Below are 15,103 nucleotides of genomic sequence, written 5' to 3' on the forward strand. Positions count from 1 at the left end.
ATAATTAATAAAAGTTATAAAAAAAAATTACAATCATATTTGTTAAAACATATATATATACTAACATTATATAATTAAATAATATCCAATATTATTACCGTAGGATAGCAGAAGTGTAAAAAATACTATTCCCACTCCAGAGAGTGCAACAGTAGGGAAAGCGTTGGATAGCGTAGAGTTATAAATGACTATTCCCACTCCAGTGAGTGCAACAGTAGGGAAAGCGTTGGATAGCGTAGAGGTAAAAATTACTATTCCCACTCCAGACGGTGCAACAGTGGGGAAAGCGTTGGATAGCGTAGGGGTAAAAATTACTATTCCAACTTCAAAGAGTGCAACAGTAGGGAAAGCGTTGGACAGCGTAGGGGTAAAAATTACTATTCCCACTCCAAATAGTGCAACAGTAGGGAAAGCGTTGGATAGCGTAGGGGTTAAAATTACTATTCCCACTCCAGGGAATGCAACAGTAGGGAAAGCGTTGGATAGCGTAGGGGTAAAAATTACTATTCCCACTCCAAATAGTGCAACAGTAGGGAAAGCGTTGGATAGCGTAGGGGTTTAAATTACTATTCCCACTCCAAAGAGTGCAACAGTAGAGAAAGCGTTGGATAGCGTAGGGGTAAAAATTACTATTCCCACTCCAGTGAGTGCAACATTAGGGAAAGCGTTGGATAGCGTAGGGGTAAAAATTACTATTCCCACTCCAGTGGGTGCAACAGTAGGGAAAGCGTTGGATAGCGTAGGGGTTAAAATTACTATTCCCACTCCAGTGGGTGCAACATTAGGGAAAGCATTGGATAGCGTAGGCTTTAAATTACTATTCACACTTCAGTGGGTGCAACATTAGGGAAAGCGTTGGATAGCGTAGGGGTAAAAATTACTATTCCCACTCAAGTGGGTGCAACAGTAGAGAAAGCGTTGGATAGCGTAGGGGTAAAAATTACTATTCCCACTCCAGTGGGTGCAACAGTAGGGAAAGCGTTAAATAGCGTAGGGGTAAAATTTACTATTCCCACTCCAGTGGGTGCAACAGTAGGGAAAACGTTGGATAGCGTAGAGGTATAAATTACTATTCCCACTCCAGACGGTGCAACAGTGGGGAAAGCGTTGGATAGCGTAGGGGTAAAAATTACTATTCCAACTCCAAAGAGTGCAACAGTAGGGAAAGCGTTGGATAGCGTAGGGGTAAAAATTACTATTCCCCTCCAAATAGTGCAACAGTTGGGAAAGCGTTGGATAGCGTAGGGGTTAAAATTACTATTCCCACTCAAGGGAATGCAACAGTAGGGAAAGCGTTGGATAGCCTAGGGGTAAAAATTACTATTCCCACTCCAAATAGTGCAACAGTAGGGAAAGCGTTGGATAGCGTAGGGGTTTAAATTACTATTCCCACTCCAAAGAGTGCAACAGTAGAGAAAGCGTTGGATAGCGTAGGGGTAAAAATTACTATTCCCACTCCAGTGAGTGCAACATTAGGGAAAGCGTTGGATAGCGTAGGGGTAAAAATTACTATTCCCACTCCAGTGGGTGCAACAGTAGGGAAATCGTTGGATAGCGTAGGGGTTAAAATTACTATTCCCACTCCAGTGGGTGCAACATTAGGGAAAGCATTGGATAGCGTATGCTTTAAATTGCTATTCACACTTCAGTGGGTGCAACAGTAGGGAAAGCGTTGGATAGCGTAGGGGTAAAAATAACTATTCCCACTCCAGTGGGTGCAACAGTAGAGACAGTGTTGGATAGCGTAGGGGTAAAAATTACTATTCCCACTCCAGTGGGTGCAACAGTAGGGAAAGCGTTGAATAGCGTAGGGGTAAAATTTACTATTCCCACTCCAGTGGGTGCAACAGTAGGGAAAACGTTGGATAGCGTAGGGGTAAAAATGACTATTCCAACTCCAAAGAGTGCAACAGTAGGGAAAGCGTTGGATAGCGTAGGGGTAAAAATTACTATTCCCACTACAGTGGGTGCAACAGTAGAGAAAGCGTTGGACAGCGTAGGGGTAAAAATTACTATTCCAACTCCAAAGAGTGCAACAGTAGGGAAAGCGTTGGATAGCGTAGGGGTCAAAATTACTATTCCTACTCCAGTGAGTGCAACAGTAGGGAAAGCGTTGGATAGCGTAGGGGTAAAAATTACTATTCCCACTCCAATGAGTGCAACAGTAGGGAAAGCGTTGGATAGCATAGTGGTAAAATTTACTATTCCCACTCCAGAGAGTGCAATAGTAGTGAAATTAAATACTTCATATATTATTTCAATAAATATAAATTAATATCTATAAAAAATTAATTAAAAGTAATTACCAATTTAATATAATATAATAATTATCCAATTAAAATTAAAAATTAAAATTAAATATTACAATTATTTACCCATTAATACAAATTAATTACAAATTAACAATTAACAATTTAATAATTAAAAATTGATTAACAATTAATTGTAATTAAATACAATTAAATACATTTATTTATTTAATTAATTATAAATAAATAACTTCCCACCCTATTCCCCTATAAACCCGCTACAAATAAATTAGTAAAATTAACATAATCAACAAGTAATCAATTAATTAAAATTAATTGGCAATTAAAATTTAATTAATTACTAAATATAAAATAATTATCAATTAATAAAAAATTAATACCAATAAATACATTTACATATTTAATTAATTATAAATAAATTACTTCCCACCCTATTCCCCTATAAACCCACAACCCGCTACAGAATGAAATGACGCAACAATTAAAAAAACACATTTCATTGATTAAAATAAATTATAACATAAATACACACTTTTCACACATATAATAACATAAAAAACACTATAAAAATTAGATATTAATAAAAATTCGATAATTTTAATAACCTATATTATATACTTCGATATTTAACTGTCTATATTTTTGACATTCGATATTACATTACTTACCTTAAAAACGATATTTTTGATGTCTATATTCTGTCCAGTCGATATTTTGTCCAATCTATATTTAAAACTCGATATTATGTCCATTCGATATTTTGTAGTCGATATTTTGACTATTTACCATCAAATACCTCTGAAGACGTCTTCAAATTCCTCCATGATAGCCTCTAGTTCCTCTTCCTATTCTGCCATGGCGAATGATATTAGCCTCAGCTCTTCAGCTGACTACCACTTATCAGCATACCACTGCCTTCCTTTGTCACGTACACCGTGGTGGGGATCTTGAGATCTTGTTGTTGCAGTTCTGTCTTGAAACACCCCAGGAGCGGGATGGGTGTCTGCTGGCCACACGCAAATCCTCTGATCCTTGCCTCTCTTAGGGGTGGTCGTGTACTTGGTTGTATACATTGGCCGCCATCAGTTCAATCGAGGCCCCAGTGTCAATAGTGGCTCTCACCTCCTGGTGATGAACAATGATTCTGCACTTTGAAAGTCGTCGTCTGTTCCGTCGTGGCTGATCAAATGCAAATACATAGTGGACCAGGCAGTCTCCGGCGTCGTCATCCATATCTTCACTGTCTTGTTCTTCCGCCACCGTTTGTGCTGCTTCCTTCTTTGACTTCGCTGACCGGCATAATGCCGCGAATGGTTCATCCACCCGCGCGCACTGCACTTCTTTCCTCTTGCCGGGCAGTCTGGCATGCGATGGGGTGTGCCTCCGCAGTAGCAGCATTCCTTCTTCTTGTCTTGCTGTCTTCTCCCTGTGTTTTGGCGCGCATTTGGCCTCACCACGTTTGCCTTCGCTGCCATGTTGACTGGTTCCGTCTTGGTGGGTCGGTGGAGGGCCGCCTCCATGTGAGAAGCTCTGGCTTGCGACAGTTCTTTTGAGCGGCCCAGCGTGAGGATGTCTGCCAGGGGTTTACCATCTTCTTGAAGAATGTTTACTCTGAGTTTGGACGAGTAGCACCCTTGAATTGTCTGACCTCGAATTTCTTCCTGTTTGTCGCGAAATTCGCACGTACTGGCCAGCTCCTTTAACCGCCCGTGGAATGCGTCCAACGACTCCTCCGCTTCTTGCTTGGCCTGGCGAAAAATGAATCTTTTGTAGTCTCTGTTTGCCATCTGTTCGAAGTGCGCGTTTAGGGCGTGAGGATCGTGAAGTACGTTTTGGGTGTGGCTTCTACTAGGGTGTTGTAGATCCGGTGGATGTCTTTACCACCGAGGTGGAGGAGTAGGGCTCTACGCCTTTCCCGGGCTATGCCCGCCCCTTCAAAGTAGATCTGGAGGGGATCGGTCCAGTCTCTCCATCGCGGAGCAAGGGATGAGGGTGCTCCATCCACCACGATAGGCTCAATGGCGGGGATCAACGCCATCTTGGCGCAGACGCAGTCACACCTCGCGGCACGTTCACTGCGCACCTCCTGGGCGCACTAGCAGCCGCCTGGCCAAGGGTGATGATGCGGTCATCAGGGCCTTCACCTGTGGCCTGTATGTCATCAGCTTCCCCATGGTGCTTCTCCCTTCTTCCTTTCCTTTTCAGGCAAGGTGCTGGGTCATACCCAGGTATGGGCTCCTCCCCAGGGTGTGCAGAAAGGGCCTTTCTCCTACATTAGGCACCTTCATGGGCGTCAGGGGCTGCCTCAGACACAGCAGACACACTCTGGTGCCCCCAGCAGGCAGCAACAGCAAGGTCACCCTCCGTCGGCCCAGAGCCCAGATTAAAGGCACACTGAGGGCTTCAAACACCAGCCACTTAGAGGGAGTGCACAGCACAGCATGGGGCCGTTTCTGCCACTCGTCGCCAGTGTAGTGGGGGTGGGGCCGCTCGCGCACGTGGCAGCAGCGCTGCGGCAGCAATAATCACTCGGGACACCTGTTTCTAGTTTCTGCGTAGTCCCCCCGACTGCCTCGCCGGGCCACACCTCCTTTATTTGTAGCTGGCGCGTGACGACACGCGCCAGCGCTAACGTGACCTCTCCGGCGCGGGTAGACTGCACCGCTACCCCGCGCTGGAGGACATTACAGGGACCAGGAGGTCATACAAGAGCGCGTTCGCTCAGCCCGCTCTCACTCACATTTCAGCAGTCGTACTAGCTAGCCCTCCACGACGGCTGCTGCGTCCTCTGGCCTGATCCCTGCGGCCGCCCAGCTATGCGGTCCCTAGTTGGTATTGCTCAACTCCAGTGTGGGCCTACGGCTGCTCCTTTGCTAGGGCGGACCACCTCCTCTGAACTCTTCGCGGGCCGTGCAGCCTCACTCTGTTTCGGCAATCTTTGGGGTTGCGATGGCTCCGGTGCAGGCCTCCAGCAGTTCCACCACCCATTGGGACCACATCCGGGGTGTCGTTTCTGGGCAGTACAGCCGCACCTAGTTTTGGCTGCTCCACTCTTGAGTCCCGACAATCGCCCAGTACCCGTGGTGCATGCCAGGGCACTTCTTCCTGGGCAGGAAGGAATGGACCCCCAACAAACGAGTACAGCACACCCAGATGTGCCGAGGGGCTGATGCGCCTCATCCACGCCGCTCCAGGCTCGCTCAGCTTCAATCAGCTCCCGGCATCACAGAGGATTCATTTTACACTTGACACTATTGGGAGAAAACAGAGACTAATAACTTTAGTTTATTAGGACCCTTGTGAACGTATTCATTGAGTAGAAGTGCATTGGGAGGGAGCGTACAAGCTGCTGAGATTTGCCAGTTTGTTCACTGTTTTAAGTGGATCCCCACCTAAGTCCAGGAAAATGGTCACCCATGTGCTTGTCACCAACAGACTCGACTACGGCCACTCACTCTCTGCCGGCACCACCCAAAAACTTCTAAAGAAACTGCAGAACATACAGAATGCCTCTGCCAGACTCATCCTGAACATACTCTACCACAGCCACATCGCTGGTTACCTGAGAGACCTCCACTGGCTCCTGACCAGCAACAGAATCACCTTAAAGCTCCTCAAGCACCCCTTCAAAGCCCTCCACAACCCCGGACCTGCATACCTCAACCACTGCCTCTCCTTTTACACACCCACCAGACACCTTCACCCAGCTGGCCCTGGCCACCATCACACAATCCACAAGGCCTCGGCTGGAGGAAGTTCCTTTTCCTACTTTTCCCCGAAGACCTGGAACTCCCTGCCTCTATATCTCAGGCAATCACCGTTACTGCCACAATTCAGGAAGGACCTCAAGACCTGGCTACCTGCCTCTTCGACTGAACCGCAGGCCCCCCCCCCCCTCACTCGCCCTTATAGGTGAGTAATCGCACTTTACAAGAAACCTGATTGATTGATTGACTATACAAATTGATTTTAACAGTTGTATGATACTCATTTGAGAACAATGGAAATTTGTTTTTGTTAAAGTTCACATGAGGAAGGTTCTAATGAGACTTATACTCATTATTGATGGTGGCTAATTAATTAGTTGCCTGATATTTGAATGAATTGTTTTTCTCGTTTTGAGATCTGTGCAGATAATGTCTAAATATGTTGCATGCCACACGAAGCAGAATTGTAATGTGCAGGTGATCCTTTTAAAACAAATTTCAAAATCAGAGCAGATTAGGCTTAATGCGACGCTGGCCATACGGAGTTGGAAAGTTATTTGCCAATACTTTAAAATTATTGCATGCCCTTCGGAGTAGAAATGTCAATTGGAGTTGATTTTAAATAGTGAACTTCAGATCAGAGCAGATTACGCATATACAATACATGCCATTCGGAGCAGGAAAGTTATATGTAGTTGCTGATACAATGCTTTACATGAGATCTTGGAAGCAACAAACCTATTTGGTATGCAGTACAGTGTCTTTTCCATTTTGATAATTTATTGTACAAATGTTTCTATTTTTATTTCCTTTGGAAATGCAATACCAATTCTTATTTCAACTCCTGCGTATTTCCTCATTTCTACTACTGATGTATTCAATCAACGTATTGAGTCATCTGTGGGACTTCACAGGAATTTTCAATCTCTGTAAAAGAACATTTTACATTAATTCACCATCCTATCATTTACTCAATTTATTCAACTATATGCTATACATTACTCTAATTCTTTACCCAATGACACTACTGTGAGCTTCTTCTCTTTGTATGTGATATTTTATGTTTCTTATTTCACAGAAAATATATTGTCCTTAGTACATTCTTTTGATAATTACACTGTGCACTCAATTCTGTAATACCCTTGTAATTAAAGATTTATTTGTCTTTTAAGGTACTTGTGTGTCCCAGTCCTTCAACTAAATGAACCATAAGGAAATCACTCCGGAATTCAGGTAAGGCAGGCTTATCTCTCTCTCTGCTTACCGATGATATCTTCCAACTTACTTGTATTATCTTTGGTTTGTTCGATAAATAATTGTACTTCACTGCTTGTGGATTTTGCTTGTGCTGACTCTTCCAAGGAAGGGTGCAGACCAAAACTTGAATTGAAAAGTAATGTGTCTCCTGACTAAATGTTCCCCCCTTTTCTTGATGCTGAGGAAATGACGACTCATACTGGCGACACTACTCTAAAATAAAGGCTCTCTTCTTTGGAATAATTGCATGACGAAACTAAATGACGACTCCAGGAACGTCGAATCTACCCTGACTAAACTTCAGCGACGAAAACCAGAAACGCTGTTACTCGCTGAATTGCGTCAGGTGAAGTGTGCTAAGCTATGGGAGAGCGAGCTGACCATTGTTTAGTTATCTCGCGGTCTGCAACACTAGAACACTAACTAGTAGAATTTTAGTGGCCATCTTGGAATTTCAGGAATTCCATCCTTGTCTTTAACTGGTACCTTTTATCTTCTTTATAGTTTGACTCCCAAACTTCTGAATGACAGCATTCACAAATTGACTTCCTGAAATGCTAGCATTCTGTCGAGTTCTGATAATTCTAGACACAACTACAGCCCAAACGTAATTTGGTGTAAATCTGTTCAATAGTTTTGGTGTAATTAACCCCTTGTGTGCTTCGGACGGCAGTCAGACATCACGGTGGGCTTGTGGGAAGGACGGCCGGGGTCCGTCCAAACTGCGCCCACTCAGTAAAACGTCCCCACAGCGCAAAAATGTGTGCAACGTGGAACGGGTTAAAAAAACAATTATATATATATATATATATATATATATATTGAAGTGTGCAGCATGGCCTACGATGTACTACGGGGGAGAGAGGAGGCCGCGGATGAAATGTTCGTGGAAGGTGCAACTGCGCACATTGACAAACCCAGCCTTAGCGATAGCAGCGGCACTCCGAACTTAAGATAACTATACAGAAAACTTGAAAAGCTGATGCGCTCGAAGTAAGCCAAGTGGTGGGAGCACCGAGGGACGTGGCCAGGCAGGCGACAATGGCGGTTGTGCCGTGCTGAGGCTCCGGACCGGGCGGACTAAGTGGTGGCTTTCCAGTGTCGGCCCCGGCGCAGAAACGGGCATCCAGGCTCCAGAATCCTCGGGCACTGACTGGTTTGGAGGGCACTCGCGGAAGAAAACCAGGGCGGCAAGCTGAGCCCCGCAACTGCATGACATGGCGTGAGCGGCAACGTTGGTGGCCGTGCGCGCGTCTCTAAGCCCCGCGGGGCTCACATACTGTGAATTGTGTCCCGAGTTACCTTCCTTGGGATCGGAGAGGCTGGACCGGTACGCGCGGGGATCGCCTGGGGGCCTGGCAGCAGTTCACAACACAAACGGCGCTGCGGTAAATCCCGCAAGTGAATCGGGTCTCCGTGTCCCTGCCGCGCATGCTGAAGCGGGCGGGGACGGCTGAGTGGACCCTCCCCCCCCAGAGCACAGCAACTGGCGAAGACCGTGAGGGGGCAAGGCAACGAGGGTCTGGAGCACCGACCCGGCCCCCTTCTCCCTAGATTGCAGGACACCGGAGGATTGCTGACACGAAGCCTGCTTGACTTTAAAATGGTGCCTGGTGCTTTAGAGCAAGAAGTCTCCTGTACCTGAAAACGAGGATCTGACCTGCCTGGGGGTGCACAACCCCTTCTTCCCTGACGGTGAGCGGCGGGGGAAACCCCCCCGGGGTGGCCTGCAACCGGAGGGTGGGCGTAGTACCCCCCACCGCTGAAGCCCTTGCCTGACCCTAAGATGGCGGACTTTTAGGCCAGCTCTGTTCTCCCCAGCCAGGGGCTTACAGACAAGGACGCACAGTCAGCACCCCATCGACCCACAGATCGGTGGGGTGTCACGCCGCTACAGGGCCCCCTCCGGCTGTGCAATCCACTTGTGGACGGTGGGCGCGATGGGGGGGAGGCTCCTGCACCCATGGTGACTTGGCCCAGCTAGCGACCCCCACGGGGCTAACAACAGGGCGTGGACAGAGGGAATAACCCCCCAATCAAACACTGGGGACGCCCACTCAGCCCAGCAGCGCGGACAGGAGACGGTGTCCACCCTGATGCAGCGACGGAGGTGACCGGGCTTTACAGAGTGGCCGTTGACACCAGCACCTCCACTCCTGGACCCAAGAGCATAGGGGGTGAGACATCCCAGGACGCGCGATGGGGAAACCCAGGGCCACGCAACACACCACAGTGCCAGAGACGGCACCAGAAAATATGCCTCAACCCAGGTCGGGGACCAAGCTCGCAGCGACCCTGTCTGATCTGTCCATTTCGGACAAACTAGACCATGTCTTGGCGGCCATCGAACTCTCCAGAGCATCTATGGAGGAGAGACTAGGCACCCTAATGACTGACATCAGCCTCATCAAGGATGACCATCTGAACCTGGCTGACAAGGTCCACGATGGAGAAAAGATCATGGCAGACCTGCAACCTACAGTCAAGGACCACCAAAAAATATGCGGGAGGTCCTGTCCCGCCTATCCACCATGGAGGAGTGAGTGGTTGACCTGGAGGGGCGCTCAAGGCGCTGTAACATTCGGGTGCTCGGACTGCCAGAGAGGATCGAGGGGCAAGATCTGGTGTCACAAGGAAGCATGGGTGAAATCCTTCACTCCAACCACCGACCGGTAGGCCTTTTTCTCCATCGAGCGCGCCCACAGAGTCCCGGCATGCAGACCCCGACCAGGAGCGCCCCCCGGCCGATGCTCGCGAAATTCCTCCACTTCAAAGACCGGGATGCAGTACTCAAAGCGGCTGACGTTTGGGTCCCCTCCCGGTCGAGGACAAGCAGGTGATGGTCTTTCCGGATTATGCCAGAGCGGTACAACAGCAGAGATCGCTCTTCCTAGAAGTGAAGCGTCGACTCCGAGCCAATGACATCCAATATTCCCTTCTATTCCCCGCCAGACTCAGAATTATCTACAAGGACTCTACTTTATTTTTTACATGTGCAGAGGAAGCCAGGGACTCGGCGAACCTGCACTGCCCGCGACTACCCGGATCAGGTACTGAGCGGAGACAAAGACACAGGGCGCCAAGACCCAGGAACCTTCTCTCAAACAAATGCCCGATGGTGAGAACACTTCGATGCGGAGCCCCACACAAGGCTCCCCAGATCTGGAGCAAATCATGCAAGAGCGCCGCGATGCCCTGCGGGCTATGACAGCCTTACAAGCCTCGCCGCATTCAGATGACCTGGACAGACCCCCGCGGCTGTTCTCCTCGACGGGCAAGGACGATAAAGACGAAACTGCATCCAGGGGAGACTCGGTCACCCTACCGGAAGTCATTCCCCAAACAGCAGATCTCATAAGTTAGAGGCCGATAGAGATGACATATCCGGATCCTCCATGGAAACGCTCTCTCCAGTCTTTCGCATCACACAGATGCAGTGTGGCCCTATGGTGGTCGGATCAGGGATCCCCTGCGCCACGGCACCCCTCCCTCACTACATAAGGTCAGATTGTCCCGTATCAGCCGGGGACTAGCTGATACACACTGATCCTTCACAGACTCGCCCCTGGACTGCCCTCGCATGCACGAACCGCCATCCCATTGTTTTTAACAGTTTGTTTGCGCTCTCCCTTCTTCAGGGTGTTAGTTTGGACGTATCGCTCCGGCGCTAGGTCCCCAGTATTGGGAACGTTCCCCGACCCTAGTTCATAGTTCACCCACCCCACACACCATGTTCTCTGCTAGTCTCCCTTCTACAGGGCAGGGGTGCACACTGATGATTCTACACAGGTTCGCACACCAGCTCGAGGTGGGGGAGCCACCCCCCAGAGGCCCAGCGCGATCGGGACACAATATCATATCCAGTATGGCACATGCAGACTTCAATTTTGAACCCTTAACGTTCGGGGGATGCACACAGCCAGGAAACGTTATGCAATTTATGCGTATATTAAGAGGCAGACGGCACAAATTATATCTCTTCAAGAGACCCATCTCACTAAGGAGGAATTAGGCAAACTTGAGAAAAAATGGCACGGCCACTTCTGTACCACAACTTATTCAGCCTTCGCGAGGGGAGCACTGATCTGGATCTGGCCCGGTGTGCCCTTCCGCGAGACCGGTTGGTGTGTGGACTCAGAGGGTCGTTATGCAGTCCTGGAGGGGTTATTGGATGGGCAACCAATCCTTGTCGGTAGTATCTTCGCCCCTAATGTAGATTAAGCACCATTTTGGGAAACGCTAATGAATAAATTGTCGAGATTCACAGGCTCTCCATGGATACTAGGGGGAGACTATAATTGCTCACTAGACCTTGCGCTAGATAGGTCCCACCACCCACTCCCAAGCCCACTCGCAAACGGCCGCATTTCGCGCCTGGACAGGCACACTGGTCCCTAGCGAACGCGTGGCGGCACACACATCCGACCTCCTAAATCTACTCTTTCCACTCGATCCCTCACAACTTATGGGTCCGTTTGGACCGCTTCATGTGCACTCAGTCTCTCCTCCCACGCATCAGACACTCGGATTACCTGGGCAGGGTCATCTCCGATCACGACGCACATATGGTTTCCCTCACATGGCGGCCGCCCGTCTCACCGATTCCCACCTGCCGCCTTCCCAGGGACCGCCTATTAGACCCAGTGTTCCACCGCGAGCAATCGGACACAATTCAAAACTACTTTACGGAAAACATAGGCACTACTCCCAGGAGGTCCCTAGAATGGGACGCTTTTAAAGTGGTCTTACGAGGGGCGTGCATACGGCAAATTACTGGGGTGAAACAAACACTAGAGAGGGCGGTACTCAGGGCAGAACAACGAATATCACAGGCATCTAAAGAGGGGGATCAACAGGAGCTTCCCCCTGCGCAGCTGGCGCAGGCCAAAACCATAAACGAGGAGGCATGTGCTGATCTCCAGCGCTATAATTTTCGCGCATACACCACCAGAATTCACAAGGAAGGGAATCGCGCCGGCACACTACTAGCTTGGCTCATTCACCAAGAAACACAAACACAATCGATTACGGGCATCCGCAACACCGTGGAGGACGTGGTATACGTGCAGGCCGACATCTTATTGGCCTTCCACGACTATTACGCCGAGCTATACAGGGAACCGACCCGGGACCGGGAGGAACACATCCGACACATATTAGCCACGGATGCCATAGTCCAAATCATGGAAGAGGAACGCAAGACATTGGACGATCCTCTCACACTGGCAGAACTCCAATCCGCCATTCACCGCCTAGCCAAACACAAGGCGTCAGGACATGACGGGTTCCCAATAGAACTATATTCTGCCTTTTCTCAGCAGCTGGTTCCACAGCTGGACATCATTTTTCGGGAGGCGGTGGAGGTGGGACAGCTTCCCCAATCCATGCATGGATCTGTGCTGGTAACATTTCCAAAATCCGATCAGGATCCGCTACTTCGATCCTCCTGACGTCGGATTGCAAAATTCTAGGGAGGATCCTGGCAGATAGACTCACAGAGCTGCTGCCTCGACTAGTACACATGGACCAGAGCGGGTTCATCCCTGGGAGAAACACCTCCCAAAATATACGCCGCCTGTTTCAGGTCCAGGACAGGGTCCGGGGACAAATTCCCTCGGGCGGCGTGCCTCATTCTGGATTTGGAGAAGGCATTTGACACCCTGGCGTGGCAATACCTCTTTGAGACACTTCGGCGGGTGGGCATTGGACCCCAATCTATAGCATACACTCGGCTATTATACACCAACATTTCCACCAGGGTTAGAATAGGCCGCTACGTGTCCTCGCCCATCTCAATCATGCGCGGCACACGCCAGGGGTGCCCCCTGTCCCCAGTTATCTTTGCCAAGCCATGGAACCACTGGCAGTGCTGCTGCGAGAGGTGGGCATACATTGGGGCATCCCAATGGGATGTCGCACCCATTGCGTCTCCCTTTATGCGGATGATCTTCTCATTTATGTTAGAGATATTACGGCGGACCTCTCCTCCCTTTGGTCCACGCTCAAAGATTTTCAAAAAGCCGCAGGATTGCGCGTGAATTGGGGAAAAATCTTCTATATATCCCTTGTACCCGGATTCCCCTCAATGGGAAATTCGAAATGGAGAGGCCTCACTGGCATGGACGGGTGACGCCCCACGATACTTAGGTATTAGACTCTACCACGAACACTGAGACCTCCTGGAAGGCAACCACTACCGAGCCCTCCGCGGACTTAAAAGCCAAGTTAGTTTCTGGCGAACCCTACCTTTGGCTCCCATCGGGAGGGTGGCCTTATCCGAAATGATAATGGTGCCCCGTCTGCTCTATTTCTTCGCTAATATTCCGGTTCGACCCCCACGGTCATTTTTCCAAGAGCTAAATTCATTACTAATCTCCCTGATTTGGGGGAAGGTCCGATGCAGGGTGGCTCTCTCGACCTTGCAACTGCCTTGCGATACAGGAGGGATGGGCACCCCATCCTTTGAGACCCATTTCTTAGCGGCACAGCTGCAGTGGATGCCGCGCTGGACGGCACACCGGAATCTTGGGGAAACAGAAGCCCAAGCAGGACAGATAACAGTCCCGGAGCTGACTCGAATGCTCCTTCCAGGCTCCGCCCCTAACCCGACTCATCCATTACTGGTCAAAATAGCCAGGGCCTGTATCATGCGGATCCACCGTATGTCCAGGGGTTTCCCCGCTGTATTCCCCTTTATTGACACTGGTATGTCAACGATAATTCTGATTGTAATGTTGTAACAGACGGGTACGGTTGGTCTCATATATGAGATGTATAAGATTGAAATCCAATAAAAAGGTTTAAAAAAAAGTGGTGGAAGCACCGATCCCTATCCAAGTATTTGGAGGTGGGTAGGGTTCCCCGCGGCTTGAGGATTATGCTTGCTCCGAGCTATGACAATCCAAATCCGGTATGCTCCGTGATTGGGGGGAGTGCAATTTGGATTCTTCTGAAAGGTTGATGAAAATTCTGATTGAATATGCAGATTGACAGACATGATTTACTGACTCAAATTGACCAACTGAATGTCACAATAAGGGCCATAGAAGGCAATGAATTGAATACTAAGTTAAGGGAAGATATGACCATATGGCTCCAAAAAGATGAGGACATTATAAAAAGACATACGAGTTTCAACGCGACAAAATGATTATGACCAGGTCCAGTTATTTACTTTTGCGCGTAAGTATGATGCGGCTAAATCTAATTACAAGAAATCTGATGATCAAAAGGGAGAAGGAGCAAGGGCAGGCCCGAGTAGTGGGCTATCATCCACGGCAGCTTCAATATCTGATCTGAGCTCTTCTGTTGAGACTGAATCCGAGACAGAGGGCACCCCAAGAGGGTTCTATGCACGTAAACACACACTGGTTGAAGAGGTGCGTTTTTTACGGGAGGGGAGGCGTTAAACTTTACGTCCCAGAAACACAACTCAAAAGCCCAAAATAACAGGAGGAGAAACGTCAAACGAAAGGAAAGACTGAAATGCAGGCGCCAGACCAAAAACCACCAAACCAAACAACAGGGGTAAGAGGCGCAAATAAAACAGCAAACCCAAATGCAGAACGCCAACACCATTATTAATCTTTCTGAAAATGGTGTTGAATGAGGCAGAACAATAACTTCTGTCTTTGGGACTTTCCATCTGTCCGGAGACAAATTTTAATTACCCACAAACCAGAGTGCACATTTACCAATAATCTCAGCCAATCAGGGTTTGTTGGAGTATATTTCGGTGTATATAGATTCTTTTTTACAGGAGCATGTAAAACAACTTCCATCATATGTGCGAGGCACAACAGATTTTTTTAAACAAATTCATGGTTTTAAATGGAATAGTGAATTTTTACTGTTGGCATTGGATGTTTC

At 48.5% G+C, this 15,103-nt stretch overlaps 1 long non-coding RNA gene across 1 annotated transcript in view; it reads left to right on the forward strand.

Annotated features, from left to right (window-relative positions):
• Positions 1–15,103, forward strand: part of LOC144756319 (uncharacterized) — a 114,869-nt gene that overhangs the window by 24,476 nt on the left and 75,290 nt on the right. Inside the window, exon 2 of the long non-coding RNA XR_013595127.1 lies at positions 7,150–7,210. This is a non-coding gene — a long non-coding RNA (uncharacterized LOC144756319). The remainder of the gene's footprint in view (positions 1–7,149; positions 7,211–15,103) is intronic.

Source organism: Lissotriton helveticus, chromosome 5_1 (genome assembly GCF_964261635.1).
Source record: "Lissotriton helveticus chromosome 5_1, aLisHel1.1, whole genome shotgun sequence".
Taxonomy (NCBI): Eukaryota; Metazoa; Chordata; class Amphibia; order Caudata; family Salamandridae; genus Lissotriton; species Lissotriton helveticus.